The sequence below is a fragment of the Equus caballus genome, chromosome 24 (genome assembly GCF_041296265.1).
Source record: "Equus caballus isolate H_3958 breed thoroughbred chromosome 24, TB-T2T, whole genome shotgun sequence".
Taxonomy (NCBI): Eukaryota; Metazoa; Chordata; class Mammalia; order Perissodactyla; family Equidae; genus Equus; species Equus caballus.
The window spans coordinates 50,885,269-50,904,274 of NC_091707.1; the positions used below are offsets into that span (position 1 = coordinate 50,885,269).

Sequence of the window (19,006 nt, forward strand, 5' to 3'; positions counted from 1 at the left end):
AGCCTGTGAGGCTGGGGTTTGGAGACCCTGAGGTACACAGGATGGAACACAAGGTGTCCAGCGGGTGGTGGGGGGTGGCTCGGGTGGGCCTCAGACCCACAGATCAGCTGAAGGACCTAACTAACTGTAGGCTTGGCGAGGTTACAGGCAGAGTTCAAGAGACTGGGGTCTCTGGGCCTGTTCCGCTCAATCATTTCGTTCCAATTCAATGGAACGCACAGGAACTAAGCTCAGGCTCCAGGGACGCCACAGCAGCCAATGAGCAGGCCCCACCCCGGCCTCGAGAATCTCCCAGGAGAGAGGCTGCACCTAGAACGCAGTACGGGCTGCAGGTGAACGAGCTGCAAGCCGGGGTGGGGGTGTCGAGGAGAGTAGACGGGCTCTTAACTTTTTCTGCGGACCCCTTCTCAGAATAAAGGCTTTAAATGCTGAGAATAAAGTGCACAGAACTACGAAGGAAACCAATCATATTAAAATATAGTTATGAAAATATTAAAAATCGAATTCATGAGATATGTGTGCACACACTTTATTAACACATTAAGTCACAAGATCTAACAATGAGTCCAATAACCACCGTAATTTTGAAATAGTGATGGGCGCAAATGACATTTCAAGAAATCTACAACAGCTGCAATGCAACATAAAAATACATGTGACAAAGCCCCGGGCACCGCTGAGACAAGAGCGGCTTTGTTTTTGTTTTGCCTCATGTGTAACTGAAGGAATTGCTATTGGCTAGAGATTAGTAGCAATAAGAACGGCGTTAGTTTCCTATCCAAGTTCTGGGCCCCTAAATTCTTTCCGTAGCTCCCTGTCGGTCCACGGACCCCGAGTAAGGCTCCTGCCCTGAGCTTCTAACAGCCAATGCAAAGGACAGCCTGTTTCCTTACACAAGTTTAAAAGTCTGAAGTTAAAAACCAAATGAGCCTGGGGCTGGCCCGATGGCGCAACAGTTAAGTTCACACATTCTGCTTCAGCGGCCCGGGGTTCGCTGGTTGCGATCCTGGGTGCGGACACGGCACCGCTTGGCAAGCCATGCTGTGGCAGGCGTCCCACATAGAAAGTAGAGGAAGATGGGCATGGATGTTAGCTCAGGGACAGTCTTTCTCAGCAAAAAGAGGAGGATTGGCAGCAGATGTTAGCTCAAGGCTAATCTTCCTCAAAAAAAAGCAAATGAGCAGCTCAAGAAAGACAACCACAATTGGTTTAAGGCCCAGGAAGATGCTCCCCCTAAGCGTCCCTCGCCAAAAGCTCACTACAAAACCTCATGGATTTCCCTTTGCAGAAGCCAGGGCGGGAGGTGGAGGCCTCAGAGAGACAGATCACCACATGGCCAGGTGGGCAAGGCAGTGCAGACCCTGCCTCAAAGAGGCGGCCCCCAGCACCTCCTCTGATGAATAGAGGCGCTCGGTCCTCAGAGAACTCAAATCAGCTTCCGGCCCTCTCCCCATCCCTGCTCCAGGCGGCAGCTGGAGGGGCTTCTAAAACACAGACGCAGCTGGCTGTTGCCCTACTTAAAAGATCTGTTGCAGCCGGGTCTTCTGATTGGCCCCCAAGTGTCTCCAGCCTCGCTTCTTCAAAGCCACATCCCTCCTCACAACCCAGCCCAGGCAGGCGAGCAGTTGTTAGCACACAGTGTCCTCTCGGACACGGCCAGGCCTGGATCAGACGCCTCTGCTAGAAGCCTGCGCCTCCCCAAAGCATCGTCACCTGCTGAGGAACCCAGAGTGCCTGTGACCACCGAGCACCCTCTTCTGGGCAGGCCCGTCTCCCCTCTGGCCTGGGAGCAGGGCGGTGCCCTACTACCCTGAGGCCCTGAGCTAGCGAGGAGAATCACCCGCCCGTCATGAATGATGAATGCCGACTGCAGGAAGGAAGGAGCAGAGGAAATGGCCAGCGGTACTGGGCGGAGCAGACGAGGGGCCTTCCCTCCTGAGGCTGGAAAGCAGAAGGAGCCCTGGACTGGGATTCTGCACGTTTACCCTGAGCAAGTGCCTTTGCTCGCCGGGCCTCGGTTTCCCCATCTGGACACTGTGAGTGTTGAACAGAGCATCTCTGAGGGACTCCGAGGTTGTGGATTGAGCGGGTCCACATTGCTGAGATCTCTGAGCCAGCCTCCACCCTCAGACCGTCCGCCTGGCCTGGGCTCTGGCCCCCGTGTCCCCATGGAGCCCCTCAGCCAGCTCAGAGTGCCACTTCCAGCATCGTGGCCCTTCTAAGGCAGGTCAGGGTGAGGCCACATGCAATTACTCCCCACGCCACTCCCAAGGGAGCTGGTCCAGGGGACCTTTAACATCAGCAGCGGGGCACGCTCTTGTTTTAAATGGTCAGGTAGTAAATATTTTTAGACTTTGCAGGCCACATACTGCCTCTGTTGCAAACTCTTCTTTGATTTTACAACCCTCTAAAAATGGAAGAACCATTCTACATTCATGGGCTGTACCAAAACAGACCACTGGCAGAATGTGGTCTATGGGCTGTAGCTTGTAGCCCTGTTTTAGATGGCCCAAGGCTACAACCAGCAGCTGCAGGAAGCCCCAGTGGCCAGCAGGCAAAGCTAGCTGACTAAGTGACCACAGGCACGTATCCTGGGATAGGGCAGGTACGAGAAGGACCTAGAATTGGTCCTGGGGGTCCTAGCCCCACTATGCCCTAGCTGTGTGACATCTGACAATTTGCTTAACCTCTCTGGGTCTCCATCTCCTTATCTGGAAGATGAGTTGTCTTGGTCCCTCTGGACTGCTGTCACAAAATGCCACAGACTGGATGGCTTATACACAACAGAAACATGTTTCTCAGCGGTCTGGAAGCTGGAAGTCTAAGCTCAGGGTGCCAGCACGGTCCAGCGAGGGCCCTCTTCTGGGTCACAGACTTTATGTTCTATCGTCACATGGTGGAAGAGGCTAGGGCACTCTGTGGGGGCTCTTTCATAAGAACACTAATCCCACTCGTGAGGCTCCACTCTCATGACCTAATCAACTCCCAAGGCCCCACCTCCTCACACCATCACTTTTGGGGGTTAGGATTTCAACATGTGAATTCTGGGGGGACACAAACATCCCGGTGATAACACCTAGATGTGGTTGATGAAACACCTCTTCCCCAGCGCCTGGGACACACTCCAGACTTGGAGGCGGGTCCTTTTTTACCCTAAGTGCCTCCTGTGTCAGGTGGACCGTTTCCTTCCTTAGGAACCTGCATCCAGACGGCGGCTCTCAAACCAATCAGGGTGTGCGGCAGGACAGGGGTGGCTGCGGACTAACACATTGTGCGTCTCAACAGCCAGAGAGTGCTGATGCTGAGGATTCAGAGAGGAACCAGGTAAAGCTCTGGCCCCATGGTGCTCCATGTCCCACGAGAAGGACCAATGTGAGCTTTGAGAGAGGGGAGCACAGCGGCCACAGGGCCACCAAGGAGGGGTTGTCACCTGGCCCGGGGCGGGTGGGCTAAGTGGGAGGTGTTGCATGCCGAGGGCTGGGAGGAGGCTGGTGGTACCCTGGGGGATGGTGAGGCTGGAGCATAGGAACAAGGCGAGCCAAAGGAGGAAGCTGGGGTTGGGGGTAAGGGCCAGATCAGAGCCTTAGGAGCCACATCCAGGAGGCTGAGCTGCTCCCTGGGGGCAATAGGGAGCCAGCAAGGGTTCAGGTGGGGGTGACACAACTATTTCTGAGCTTCAGAAAGGTCACCCTGGCCAGAGTGGGTAGAAAGGGGAAGCACTCACAAAGGAGTGGGTGGAGGCTGGGGTCAGTGCAGAGACCAAGGACTCTGTGGGAGGGGGCACGGCACGCGTGCCTCTCTGGGAGGGAGGGGAGGATTCTCATCTTTGACAAGTGTGTTTGTCCTTCTTGGACCAGCTGAACGGATACAGTATAAAAAAAGGCACTAAGTATTTTCCACACACTTTGGCCAAAGGAAAAAAAAAGTGCTCAAGGGTGAAAAAAAAGGAAAAAATACCGTTTTCATTTCCAAGTCCAAGAAGCAGCCCTGGGGTGTGGCTGCTAGCAGCAGGAGACTGGGGCGCTGGGTGTGTCTCTGGGTCGTCCCTGAGGAACTGGCGAGAGAGGGCTGGGCAGGAGGACGTGGTTCTTTCTGGTTCTGGCAAGCGCTGTCTGCCAGAGGAGGCGGTTAGAGAGGAAACAGCCTTGGTTTTCAGCATCCCACGTGGTTATCACAAATGGCAGCCGGAAGGGAAATGACTTTTTTGCCTTGACGACAGACAAGCCGAGTCAGTGCAGACGATGGAGCAGAGTTAAGACAGAGCCTGTGCTCAGGCGGAATCTGAGTCAAAAGCCATCAGTCTGTGAGAACTGACATGTCCACAGCAAGCAGGCAGGACCCGCTGGCACGGCTGGGGACACAGTTTCTCCAGGAATGGACTATGAGGATGTACTTTGGGGAAGGCTGAGAAGCTTCCAGAATCTGAGCTGCAGGCCTGAGCCATCTCCTCAAAAAGGGAGAACTTAGAGTCATTGAAAAGGCTCAGAGTGAAGTGAGGAGGCAGAAGAGTGCGGTGGACAGAAGGGCGCTGGAAAACGCAATGTAGACTTCACAGGGCAGAGGAGGCTGCTAACATTTCTGAGATGGTGGAAACCCTATATCATTCTAGGCACTGTGTAAAAGGCCCCCGTTAGTCCTCAGAGCATCCCTGGCCTGGGAGGCAGGGCAAGCAGGAGGCAGCAGAGGTGGAGCAGTGGGGCTTCCCCTGGGGCTCAGCGCCGCGGCTGATTGGCTGGAGGCCTCGGTGGGCGGAGCTTCTTTCTCCCCACCACGGAGATGGCAAGAGCACCTTCCTGTTAGAATGCTGTGGGGTCTCACCTGGCACCTGCTCAGGAACAGGTGTTCAGTAGGTAGGGCTGCCATCACCTCCCTCAATTGCAGACCAGAACACTGGGACTGGAGGAACTGGTCCAGTACACAGAGCCACCCATCAGGGCAGCACTAAAATTTGAACCCTGTTCTGCTGGATTCCAAAGCCTGGGCTTGTCTCACCGACCACACTGCCTCCAAAACCAAGTTCAACTCCACCGCCCATCGGGGCATCAGGCAGAACTGTCCTGGGGAGGACAGCAACCCTGTATCGGACAGGGTCCAACCAGGCTGAGGAAATCCACTCCGAGTCCAGCAGCAAACCAGAAAGGCCTGGCTACACGGGGGTGAAGGAGCTGAGAAACTGCCAGGAGACAAAGGGGAACCCAGAGATTGGTCTCTTCCATCACTAGGCCAGAGGGACGAAGCAGGGAGGTGATGCTAGCAGACCAGGTGGGAGCCCCTGAGCAACAGGAGCTGGAGCCTCAAAAGAAACACACCCCCAGCCAGGGCGGAGAGCCTGTTGGCTGCAGGAGAAATCCCTGGACCAGCACAGGGGAGCCTGTGCGTTGCAGCCCACAGACATCAGCCCTCCTGTGACCCAGGGCAGAGCAGGGGACAGGAGGAATGGATGCGAGGCTCCCAGGCCAGGACTGCAGAGGCCGTCCATTTGGAGACTGCAAAGGACACCAGCTCCCTTTGCCCTGATTCTCGGCCTCGGAGCAACTGGCTGGGCTGCAATTTGGTCTCCAGGGAAACCAGCCTTGCAGGAAAAAGGACAGGGTACTGGCACCAACAAAAGTGCCTGACACTGACTGCTCGCCAGGTCAGCCTCGATGGGGAGTCCATGGATTGCTGACCGGGGCTCAGAACCCTGTCTCCTGGGGTCTGGTCGGCTTAGCCCTTCCTTCCTCTCTCTTCCTCTTCCTGGGCCCTGTGAGGCCAAGGCTGCAGAGTGGAGGCCCCTACTTGGCTCTGCATTGCCACCGGTGAGGGGCAGATACCCCATAAGGACCAGGTTGGGACAGCCCCTGCCTCAACCCCTCTGACACCATGGCAGCAATTCTAAAACGTCTCTGGGAATGTGCAGATACTGTAACTCCACTCGCCATTCCGTGAGCCCCAAGCTCCAAGAATCCTGCTTAGGACCTAACCTAATCCCATCAGGGACCACCCTCAACACAGGACAACAAACTCCTCCCAAGCACAGAGAGGGGCAAAGTCAGGTTCACGGAGTGGCTGTCACGTGGCAGGCATTATTAGTACAATTTTACAAAGATGGAAACAGACTCAGCAAAGTGAACAGCCTGCCAAAAAGTGGCAGATGCAGGATTAACGATAACAGTCATCATAGCCCACACGGATTGGCATTCTCTGTGTGCCCAACTCTAAGATAAAGGACTTATAGCTATTAATTCATTTACCTTACAAAGACCCAGCGAGACACTTATCTCTTCTTCACAGCTGAGAAAACTGAGGATGGCGGATACTCACAACACTGCTCAAAGTCAGAGGGATGTTAAGTGGCAGAGGCGGGACTTGAACCCAGGACAGCCTGAGTCCAGAGCCTTTGCTCTGAAACAGCGCGGTGCTACCCGGCTTCCACACCCCTAACTGACTCCCGACCCTGGAACCCCAGTGATTGCTGCCCATGCAGTGGAGGGAGCCTGGGGCAGCCAGCCCCCTGTGGGTCACCCTCGATGAGCATCTAAGTTCCAGGAAGGCGACTCCAGGGCATAAATCTGGGCCTCAGCTCAAGGACCTAGCATTGGAGACAATAAGCTAAGGCCCCAGCTGCCAGGCAGCCTCATCATAGGGTACCCAGTCACTCTGGTCCTGTGCCAACCCGGCTGCCCACTGGCATTTTGCTCTGGACCCCAGAAGCCCTCAGGATTCAGACTCGAGTAAAGCCCAGCTCCCATGGCAGGCCCCACAGGCAGTTACAGCCTGGTGTGCCTGCTCCGCCAACCGGGCCAGGGGCCCCCACCACCAGCTGACCCAGAGCCCTGGCATGGGTGTGCTCCCCTTCCTGTGACTCGCTTGGCTTCCCGGTGACTCAGTCCTGCCCTGCCACACACAGTTTCCACCCTTAGTCTGACACACGCCGATGGGATTTCAGGAACTGAGCGGGCAGCTGGTTTTAATCCCAAAGCTTATTCCAAGTGGATTCTGGGAACGCTCTCTTGTGTTTACAATATAGCAGAGAGGCCATCACTCAGAGTATCGTTCAGAGCACCGGAATGGTCCTGGCAATACGCTCTTATGTGGAATTTGCAGAAGGCGATTCTGAGAGCAAAGTGTGTAAAAAGGAGGGACAGGAACTCTCGGCAGCATCTAAAAGGGTCTTTGGACCAGGAACTCTCACACCATCTTATACACTCTTACAACAACCCTCCAAGACAGCTGAATTAGAGTTGGGAACAATTCCTGGGCTTTATCCCATCCGAGAGGTAACCACAGGCTTGGAGAGGCTAAGGCATTGCACCAAAGCCACACAGGCCAAAAGGCGCCACAACCCACCCTCTGTCCATCGGCTTGTAAATATTTATGCAAGACACCTTGCTTAGTAACAGGGTTGTGGGGTCCACTTTACAAGCCAGCCACAAAGTGGGTGGGCCAGCCACTGCTTCCAAGACCAGCGCTCGGACAGCTATTTTCAAGCAGCTCTGCCATCACTGATAAACGGTGTTTGGTGGTGAAAACGGTCTGCTCTGTGGCCCGGCTCCTTCCAGAGATCCACTGACTTTATATCAGCATTTCCAATCACTCTGAAATTAACTAAACCCAAGCTCCCCATCAAAAGGCAGAGAGTGGAGGACGCCACGATTTCTACTGGCAACGCTCGGTCAGATATAAACCTCTGGGAGGGCAGAGATGGCACACAGCCCCTCAGCGAGAAGCGGGGGCATAAGGCTGGGCCGCCAGACAGGCATCCAGGGGCCCGGGAGGTGGCTCCAAGGGGTGGGGCCTTAGCTCCTCGGGCCCAGGTGTGATTGGCTCAGGCTGCTGGAGGGCAGCCAATCAGAGGCCGCGAAGGGGAGGGCTCCCTGAGGGGGGTTATAAGGGGAGTCCAGAAGGGCGCCCTGGCCCCAGGGTCACAGCCGGCTGCTGGCAGTGTGGGCGGGACGGTCAGGGATCGGAGAGGCAGGAACAGGCCTCAGCTGCAGGTCGAAAAGCGCTGGGCAGGGCGTCAGGGGACCGGTCAGACCTGGCTGGGACACTGAGTGCCTCGGACCACAGGCGTGAGGCTGGGCAGACCAATCAAGGCCGCCTGGCCGGCCCCTGATTGAGAAAGGGAACCGTAGGTGGGTGTTGGATTTTCACACTGTGGGCTGTGACCCAACCCCATGCCTCTGCAGGGAAAACACCACCAGCACTCCCAAGTACCCTGTAGATGAGCCCATCTGGCCCGTGGCAAGGCCACCCCAGGTGCTGCTCCAGCCCCCAAGGCCCCTCCTTGAGAAGATCTGGACCGGTGGGGTGGAGCTGCCAGGATGGGATGTCAGCTCCTTGTCCCTCATCTGCCCTCACCTTCCTCCCCAAGTGACCCACACCAGCATCCATGACCGCTTGGCAGTGACAGACATCCCCATTACGTCTCCCCCCACCCCAGGCCTCTCTCTCATTAGCCCTGGGAATCAGAGGCACATGGCAGGCCCCCAGAGCCTCACACCTTCTCTCAGGCAGGAATCTTCCCCACAGAGGGGCGATCCCACAGTCATCCCTGAACCCACCGCACCTGCCTGGCCACCTGGCCCAGCTTCCTCAGCATCTCTTACGAACCAGAGCCCCCTCCCTGGACCGTCTGCACCACAGTCCAGGGGTGCAGGTCTGATCACAATGACCATACACACCTTGCCACCTACCTCCTGCTGCCCTCGAACCTGAATAAGGCACAGACAGATCTTTTTCAAAGAAAATTATGGCTGTACAATAACAAATACTCAGAACCTACTCTTATCAATGCAGACTTTAGAAATGAGAGCTTCCTACTAGATGAAAATGTCTTTCAATTCAAAACCATTGCACCAAAATAGAGGGTTTTCAAGTTTTTGTTTGTTTTAATTAGAAAAAAATTTCAAAACTTCTCATGGAACTGGTGGTCTCTGCAGAAATCTTCCGCAGATCCCCTTTTGAGAAACCCTGGCCTGGAGGATGAAGCCAGCGCAGGTCGGCACCCTCAAGGATGGAGTGCCCACGTGATCCTACATTCCTGACTCCCCAGCGTGCTCCTGGTCCCTGCACACCAGCGGCACCACACTACCCGTGTTTCCAGAAGCTGAGAGTCTGGGTGCTGCCTCCCGGGCTTAGTTCTGCCGGGTAAGTCCTCCCCGATTCCTCCACAGCTCCTTCCAGCAAACTTGTCCCTGTTCTTTCAAGATTCAGCTCACAGCCACTCAGAGGGGACACCAGCGTCCTCTCCCCTGTAGGAACAAGCCCTCCTTTCCTTGCCCCCTCCCCCCCGGGGACCTCTGCATGCTACCATTCATTGCACGGATTTTCCTGTGTTCTCCTCCCAACAACCCTAGGAAGTAGGTACTATTATCCGTCCCATCTTACAGTGAGAAAACCAGGGTTTGGGCCCAGCAAGGTTAGCAAGGCTGGACCCAGGACGGGACCAGCAGTCGGACCAGGCTGTTTGTATTTTACTGTTAGCCCAAACCACAGGAGCTCCCTAAAAGAGGGCAGGGTCAGATTCATCTTATTGATTGATTGACTGGAGATAGGGTTACCTTTATTTTTAACAGCTTTATTGGGGGTATAATTGATAAACAATAAACACATTTAAATGTACAACTTGATGGGTTTTGACATATACACCCATAAAACCGTCACCCCAAATAGGATAAAGAGCATATCTATCACCCCCAGTGTCTCCTGATCCCATTTCTAACCCCTCCCTCCTGCCCACACCCTGTCCCAGGCAGCCGCTGATCTGCTTACTGTCACTAGAGGTTAATTTGCCTTTGCTGGAGATTCTTACATAAATGGAATGATACAGGATGTGGGGTTTTTGAAGGGGGGATGTCTGGCTTGTTTCACTCAGCATAACGACTCTGAGACTCGGCCGCGTTGCTGTCTGTATCAGTGGTTCACTCCTCTCTGCTGTGAGTGACATTCCATAGGATGCGCAGAGCACGGGCGGTTTCCCCATCACCCACTGACTAGCAGGCAGTTTTGCCCATTACAAAGGAAGCTGCTCTGAATGCCTGTGTGTGGACATACGCTTTCCTTTCTCCTGCAGAAATACATAAGGAGTAGAGTGGCTGTATCACAGGGGAGGTGTATGTTTACATTTTAAGAAACAGCCAAACTGTTTTCCAAAGTGATGGCACCACTGATATTCCCACCAGCAGTGCGTGAGAGTGCTGGTTGCCGTGCACCCTCTCTGCTCAGTCTTTTTTAACCTTAGCCTTTCTAATCGGTGGGTAGGAATGTCTCATTGGGGTTTTAATTTGTGGTCCCAAACCATCTGACTGAGTTCGCATTTGTAATTTAGGACGCCCTTACTAAGCTCCGGGACTCTGTGCTAAGCACTTCCCAAGCTCCTCCTCTAAGGCTATCAGCGTGCTCAGGGCAGGCCTGTTGGCAGGTGCTCATAAATATTTATGAATGCATAGATAAATCTGGAAAATATAAATAACACCTACCCCCACTGGCACTCAGTAGGTACTCGATAATTGTTAGTTCAGGAAAGGAAAACATGTGGAACCAGAACAAGCATCTCTCTGGCTTATTGTCCTTGATATACACAAGCTCCAGTTCAGGGGAACTTGATACAGGCGGGAGTTGGGCGGAAGCACAGACTGTGAGACTCCACAATCAGAGCCTTCCTTCAGGCCAGGGGTTGGGGGCAGAGCGAGCCCAGGACTGGGTTCAGGGAACATGGGTTCTGGTGCAGGCTCTGCCACCAACCAGCTCCCAAACATCAGTCTCCTTGTTGGTCAAGTGGGAGCAATAGTTGCCGCCTGACTTCCATCCTCTCTGTGATGGATGGGCTTTAAATTGAAGGTTGTCACGAAGGAAAAGGGCCCATCCGATTCATCTTGTGACTTTTTGTTTTTTCTTTTTTTTTTTTTTTAGGAAGATTAGCCCTGAGCTAACATCTGCCGTCAATCCTTCTCTTTTTGCTGAGGAAGACTGGCCCTGAGCTAACATCCATGCCCATCTTCCTCTACTTTATACGTGGGACGCCTGCCACAGCATGGCTTGCCAAGCAGTGCCATGTCTGCACCTGGGATCTGAACTGGCGAATCCCGGGCTGCCGAAGCAGAACGTGCGAACTTAACCGCTGAGCCACCGGGCTGGTCCTCGGGACTTTTTCTAACAGAATCACTGTCAGTAAGGGAAATACACGCTGGCGAGAAGGCCTGCTCTCTCCAGTGTAAAGACTGTAATGATCATCTTCTGTTCTGGCCACCTAAAGGCTAATCGTACCACGTGACTGTGCTACCACGGATAATAGCCGTGGGCTGGAATAATGATTGTGGGCTGGCAGAGCCTGATGGAGTAAATGCTACATTGTTCCAAGCTACAGTTCTAGGTTTTGTGTGTTTACAATTCAAATGCTTTGGAAACAAATATCCTCCAAGGTAGGTGCTATTATTATCTCCGTATTATAGATAAGGAAACAGCACAGAGATGTTCAGTAACTTTCCCCAGAGCACACAGAGCTGGGAGTGAAACCAAGACAACTTGGCTCCAGGGGCTTCCCCTTAACCACTGCACCTTACCTGGAGACAAGTGGTCAGCAGCACCCCCGGCAGCATGTTAGGGTCGGCTGGAGAGCCAAAGGTGTGAGTGAAGTAACAGCTGCGGCAGGATGGCGGGTGGAGGACTGTGAAGAGGATGGTGCCGTCCTGTGAAGCTCAACCTGATGCTTCAGACACCCAGCAGGGCAAGGGTTTGCACTGGGGCCAGGCCTGCGGCTCTATCTGCCGAGCCGTGGTTTGCCATCCACCCCCTTGCACCTGCAGCCCTTGGTACACAGCACCGACCAGCATGGCGCATGCAGCAACATGACCATTGCTGATGCGTCTGTCTTTCCATCAGACTGTCACCTTCAAGGGCGGAGGCCGCCTCTCACCTGCTCTGTGTCCCCAGGCCTGGAGCACAGCTGGTCTGGAGGAGGGTTCCTTAATGAGCACAGTCCCAACATTCTTGGAAACGCAGGGCTGGCCCTCGAGGGGCCAGGCCAGGGTAGCAAGTTTTTGGCATCACCCCCAGATTGGAAACTAGCTCCAGATCTCAGGCTGTAGGGCTAGGCCTCACGGGATGCTGGGACATCCCAAGGAGCCAGGGAAAGGTCCTAGGGAAATCTTCCTGAGCCTCAGCTTGTCACGATTGGACCACTTCTCAGGAATCCTCTTATCTAGCTGTGCCATTTTATAGCTGGGGAGACGGAGGCTTAGAGAAGGAAAGAGAGCCACCCAAGACCTTGCCGCAGCTCAGACGCAGAGCCACGGCCAGGACTCGTCTTGGTCTAAAAACATCCTGTGCCTCTGAGGGAGATTATCACATTTCTTCAGAATGACCCAGAGATAAAGGAACAGTCAGCTCTCATATTGACAGACAATTTTCAACAAGGGGGCCGAGACAACTCAACGGGAAAAGAAGAGTCTTTTCAACACATGGTGCTGGGGACAACTGGATATCCACACGCAAAAGAATGTACACCCCTTCCTCTCACCATGTACAAAAACTAACTCAAAATAGAGCAAAGACCAAATCATAAGAGCCAAAACTATAAAATTCTTAGAAGAAAACATAGGCATAAATCTCCCTGACCCTGGATTATGCGATGATTTCATAGACGTGACACCAAAAGCAAAAGCAAAAAAAGATAATCTGGACTCCATCAAAATTACAAACTTTTGTATTTCAAAGGACACCATAAAGAAAGTAAAAAGACAACCCACAGAATGGGAGAAAAATTTTGCAAATCATTTATCTGATAAGGGACTTGTGTCTAGAAAGACAAAAAACCAATTATAAAATAGGCAAAAGATCTGAATAGGCATTTCTTCAAAGAAAATGTACCTACAAATGGCCAAAAGGCGCATGAAAAGATGCTCAGCATCATCAGTCATCAGGGAAATGCAGATTAAAACCAAAATGAGACACCACTGCACACCCACTAGAATGGCTATAATCAAAAAGACAGACAATAACAAACTATTGGTGAAGACGTGGAGAAAGTGGAACCTTCATATGCTGCTGGTGACAATATAAAATGGTGCAGCCTCTTTGGAAAACAGCCTGGCACGTCCTCAAATGATTAAACACAGAGTTACCACACGACCCAGCAATTCCACGTCTAGGTATATACGCAAGAGAAATGAATACATGTGTCCACGCAAAAACTCGTACACACGTGTACATAAGAGCCAAAAAAGTTGAAACAACCCAAATGCCCATCAACTTACAAATAGATAAATAAAACGTATTGTATGGATATCATGGAATATTATTTAGCAATAAAAAGGAATGAAGTAATGATGAACGCTACAACAAAAGGAACCTTGAAAACATGCTCAGGGAAAGAAGGCAATCACAAATGACCACATACTGTGATTCCACTTATATGAAAAGCACAGAACAGGCAAATCTATAGCGACAGAAAGTAGATTAGTGTTGCCTAGGGCTGGGCGGGTGGGAAGATTGGGGGCTGTATGGGTTTCTTTTGGGGGTAATAAAAATGTTCTAAAAATGATTGTAGTGATGGTTGCACAACTCTGTGAATACATGAAAAGGCATGGAGTTGTACACTTTAAATGGGTGAATTGTATCTCAATAAAGCTGTTTTTAAAAAGAGAAACAATCAGAATCCCAAAACTAAGAGGGCCATTCAAATTGACCTAGTTTAACCAACCATCTGTGCTTGAATTTCCTTAAAAATATACCTACCAAAAGGCTTCCAAGACTCTTGCACACCTCCAGTGATGGGTGGCTCACTACCTACCCTAGGCAGCCTACTCTGTTGTCACAGAGCTCAGGTAAGAAGGAAATTCTTCCTTCCATGGAGCCAAACCCTGGACCTTGTCAACGGTGTACTGATGTACATGGAGCTAAGGGACTGCCTGAGGTCTTCTTGAAAATGGCAGAGTACCTTCCAGTCACTGAGCATTAGGCATTAGGTGCCGGTCCCTGTGCTCCTCCCTCTCCGGGCGTCATTACTTCACTCGATCCTTAAGGCAACTTTGAAGGTTGTCATCACCGTCCCCACTGCAGAGATATGGAAACTGAGGCTCAGAGAGGGGAAATAACTTGACTTTAAAATCTCAGAACCGGTCACTGTTATTGCCCAGTAGGCAGAGCTGGGGTTTGAACCCGGGTCTCTTGGACTCCAGAGCTGTGGCTGACCCAGCCCCTACAACCAGGCTGCTTCTGAGAGCCCCACACCCTCACAGCGTCCAAATGGGTCTCACTGGCATTATATGAACAAACGGCATGAAATTTTAAAATCAAACAATGAAACCAACAGAAAGCAAACTCTGTCTCCCAAAAGAGGGGCTGCAAGTAGCGCGATGGGATGGGGGCAGCGCCGGCCTGGGAGCAGGAGGCATGGCCTCAGGGATGGCATCACTGTGGGAAGCAGGCCGACCCTGGGCAGCCTCAGAGGAAGCTAGGCTGAGGGAGGCCCTCAGAAGCGTTCACACGGCCTTGGGCAGCAGGGTCTCAACTCAAGGAGGCATCGTCTGGCATCTGAAATTCCTGTGAGGAACAGACCCTCTCCCGTGAGAAGCTACTCGATTCAGTGCAACAGCGTTGGCTGAGTTAACAATAAAAATATCTTCTCTACGTGAGAGGCAGGTCTTAATATTCACTTCCATTCTACAGATGAGGACACTCAGACCAGTGTCATGGCTGCCCAAGGTCCCAGAGCAGGCAGTTGGGAGACAAGGGGTCAAATCTCAGACCATTTGACTTCATCACGCAGATGTGCCCAAAGTAGGGCCAGGCGGGGGCCTGAGGGCCTCACAGCTCCCAGTCTGCGTCACCATGAGCGCTCAGTGAGGCTGTTATGGCCGCTCGATGGAGAGGAACGCAAGCAGCTCTGGAGCCTGGAGAGGGGAGTGAGGATGCTGATGAGGGGACCCCAGGGGGGGCTCACGGAGGAGGGGACACCCTGGCTGAGATGTGGAGGAGGAGCAGGGTCTGGATAAGATGAGAAGTGAGAAAGGGCATGCCAAGTGGATGGACCCACATGAGCAAAAGCTGGGAGGTGGGAAAACGGGAGGCCAAGTTCCGGTGGCAGGGTGGGCTTGGGAACTAACGGGAGACGGAAGGAAGCAGGGTTGGAGAGAGGCAGGCTGGGGGACCTGCACAGCACCGGATTCAAAGGGGCCACCGGCTTTAGTCTGTGGGCAATAGGGAGCCAGTGAGGGTCTGTGAGCAAGGGAAAGACATGCTCTGGTCAGTGACAGACGCACAAGCAGCCGGGGCAGCATCTGACCAACCATCTGGAAACAACCCTGCACCAAGCAGGCTCCTTGCAACACGTCACCTTAGGTCGCAAGCTAGGAAACACCTTGCAAATCTCCATTTAACCCTAAGGCATCCTTCGTTTGGAAACCTGCTCTTCAAAAAAAGAGCCAAGTGTTCAAGTCACAGGATTCTTTCTCAACAACTGAGTGACGCGCAGGCATCTGATGTGCTGTCCAGAGCAGCCTCCAGCCTCCCCGCGGTGTCTGCGCTCAAAGCTCGTCCTCACGGTCCTCTCCCGGCAAAGCACCGGCCGCATACCATAGCCAGAGTTATCCGGTGGGTGACATGGGTCCTGCCTGCTGCTACTCTGTCCCCGTCCTGGGCTCATCTGTGACCCTGTGATTGCCCTGGATGGGTGTCAAGGTCACCATGGGTCTTGATCTTTGGATGCCAAAGAAGGTTCCTGTGGGTTGGGGAAAATGTCACCAAAAGTTCCTACATGTGAGGCCACCTGCTGTGCACAGGCGCAGGGCAGATGCTGTACACCCATTACCCACCAAGCACCGAGGCAGGGCTGACGGCGCCACCTTGCAGATGGGGAAACTGAGGCTCAGAGGGGCCATCTTGCCTGGCCAGGTCAGACAGCTACTGGGGCGCAGAGCCGGGAGCAGGCCCAGGCCCGTCTGGCTGCAGCGCCTGTGCCATGCTGCAAAATGGTCAGCAGAAGGAGGAAGTGAGTCAGGAAGGCAAAAGAAGGGGGGGTGGGTTCCTTTTTGAGTCAGAACAGGATTTCCCATCACACACCTGCAGAGGCAGGCGGGGAGGGGCGTGAACCCCAGCGGCCTAGACTGACAAGGTGCCCAGCCCAAGCCAGCCCCTCCGTAGAAAGCGAGCTGGAGGTGGGGACGAGCCCAAGGGGCCTGCAGGGCTTGGGGTTACTGCTGATGGGCCTGGCGATGCCTCCCCAGGAGGCCTCTCGGGGACACGGCTCGAAATGAATCAGGCCAGACAGGGATACCAATCCCAGCTGCGGGGGCCTTAGGCTGGGGATCCCGGGAACTGACAGCTAAGACAAACCCACTCCCTCCTCCTACTCCCCCTTGGGCCTTCTCAGTCCACCCAGTGAGGCCGGTAAAGATGAAGGGCGTGTCCTCAAAGGACCCCGAGTGAGCAGGCAGAGCTGGGCTGGGCTCGTCTCATCCTCTAACGCAGAATCGCCCCAGGCCTGACTTCCCTCTGGTCCAAGCTTGGGGGACGCTTGACCATCCTTTAATGATGAATCTTGTCTCAACACCCACCCTGCAGCAGACGCTGTGGTTGCTGCCGAAGATCATGGAGAGGAACAAACTGACCAGGTGGCGCACTCCTGGGTGGCCTGACGGCTCAGTCTCCCTCTTCCCCTCTGGAAGATGGGCACAGCGGTCAGAGTCCTCTCAACACTCACGGGCTGCCTCCCAGCCCCGAGTCTCTGAGACACAGCATTTCTCGACCTGAGACCTTCCAGAATCCACCAGCTCACAGATGCCCTGTGGGAAGCGCTCACTAAATCCACTTTTCAAAATGGCTGTGGACCAGAGCCTCCTCCGACACAGTGCGGGGGCCCCTGGATGGGCTGAGAGGGCCCCATGAGCCCCCTGAAATCTTAGGCAGTGCTTGTTCTCCCGCTGAGCTGTGCAGGTCCCATCAGCTTCCCGAAGGCCCCCTGACTCCGGGAGGACTGAAAACAAGCTTGCCGCATGCAGGCGCTGGTGGTAATCATTAACATGTGTCATCGAGAATGACTCAGAATATCCATCCATGGGGCGGATGTCGCAAACTTCCTTAATCATTTCCATTTTGCTGGACAGTTATGTTGCATGTTTTATTGTTGTTTTTCTCAGTGCAACTAGAACATTTGCTAATTGATCATTTATTTAACAGTTGAGCAAGCCCTGACCCCTCTGGCCACAAAGCGAAGCCCCGATCTCCTCTGGTATTATTACACCCAAACGGCATTTTTCTGACCAGGACACATCATTGCTCTCTTCAGCATCAGCGGTGGCCTTCTTTTCAGGGCCATCTTCCATAAAGAAACAAAGTCTGTGGTCATGTGGCCCTAGATGCCTGGCTTGTAACAAGGAAGACCAGAGAAAAACCAAACCAGGGTGACATGGGTGGCTAGGTGGGGCCGGGCAGGGTGGGGCTCCCTCCTGGTGAGTCACTGCCCTGGACCCCCCGCCCTCACACACAGGCACAAACCCTGCCTCTTCTGGGACGCCTCCTAACAGCTGCTGAGACTCCGGAGCCAGCCTCCCTCGGAGATTCAGACCGAACTTCGCTGCAGAAACACTATACGGCCTCAGCCGAGGGGACTTAACTCCTCTGACTTCACTTTCCCATCTGTAAAATGGGGGTAATAATAATGTGACCTTGTCGCTGATCTGAGGATTAAGTGAGTTATATTGGTAAAGTCCTCAGAACAGCGCCGGTAAGCAGTAGGCCTTAGATAAGTGTTTTAAAGACATCATAAATTTGCATTGCGACAGTTGTATGGAGGAAGGAAAAATGCAATGTAACAGTCCAGCAAAAAAGGAAAGGGTTAAGAAAAGTTTGTGATATCCATTCCGTGGAATATTCTGGGCCGTTGACAATGAGAAGTGTGACGGTTGACACCACAGAAGGATGCTGCGGCCAAAGAGAAGGAGCAGGCGGCACAGCTCTGTGCTCTGGACCAGGGGCCGGCGGACTTCTCCTGGAAAGGATCGGAGAGTAAGGAATTGGAGTTTCGCAAGCCATATGGTCTCTGTCACAACTACTCAGATCTGCAGCCAGAGTGTGAAAACAGTCACAGACAACGTGTAAATGACGCGCGTGGCTGCGTTCCAGGGACTTTGTTTACACAAACATTTGGCTGGTGGGCTGCAGTTTGCCAACCCTGCTGTGCAAATTATGCAAAAACTGTGTCAAAAAAGATGAAGATTGAAAGGAATGTGGAAAAAAGTAAAGAGTTCTTTCAGAGCACTGGAATCATAGGTACATTTTCAAAATTTCCATTTCGTTAAGGGCGTAGTCACAGTTTTTTAAAAATTAAAGGACTTAAGTTACATACATTCTAATAACAAATTAAGAGATTTCACAATTCTATTAGATGTTCAAAATAAGTGCAAATGAGTATTCAGCCCAGCATTCATATTATGCTGTACAGAAAAGGTGGAGACTTTGAAGCATGGCCAATCTGGGACTGAACCTGGCTTCTCCACCTACTAGCTGTGTGACCTTGGGCAAGTTTATTAACCTCTCTGTTCCTCTGTTTCCTTGTTTGTAAAGTGAGGATAACAATGGCACCAAGAGGCATACAAAGGCTTAGCAATGAGCCTGGGGCCCGGTAGGCACTCAATGCAAAGAAGCCACCTCAGCCCCACACGGACCCACACAGGCCAGATCCTGCTGACCTCGGGCCCATGCTGTCACCAGGAACAAGGCCGACCTGGAGGCCAGCACGCTTTGCTTTCCAGCTAAGAAAACTGCCCTCGCGGGGTTTCAGGGTTGGTTTGTAAAATGACAGAACAGCTCGAACCTCACTCCTCAATTACTCAGGCACTCCTGCGGCGGGAAGGACAGCCCGGAAGGCGGGGGCATGCCACAGGGAGTTCCGGGAGGGCGGGAGTTCCCAGGGCTGTGCCAGCTGAACCCCTGGGAGACTCGTGCCCCGTGGAGCCACCCCACGCCCGGCTCTGCAGGCTTGGGGCCAGGGCACTTCGACTCCTTCCCCAGGACATCTGCCAGTGCG

At 53.2% G+C, this 19,006-nt stretch overlaps 1 protein-coding gene and 1 long non-coding RNA gene across 4 annotated transcripts in view; one reads left to right on the top strand and one right to left on the bottom strand.

Annotated features, from left to right (window-relative positions):
* The window catches only part of SYNE3 (spectrin repeat containing nuclear envelope family member 3), a 99,260-nt gene that overhangs the window by 63,973 nt on the left and 16,281 nt on the right, over window positions 1-19,006 (bottom strand). The window lies entirely within an intron of this gene.
* Window positions 1,607-13,627, top strand: LOC138920635 (uncharacterized). Its single transcript, XR_011432127.1, has 4 exons — window positions 1,607-2,036; window positions 3,195-3,324; window positions 8,922-9,129; window positions 10,894-13,627. It is a non-coding gene; the product is annotated as an uncharacterized lncRNA (long non-coding RNA).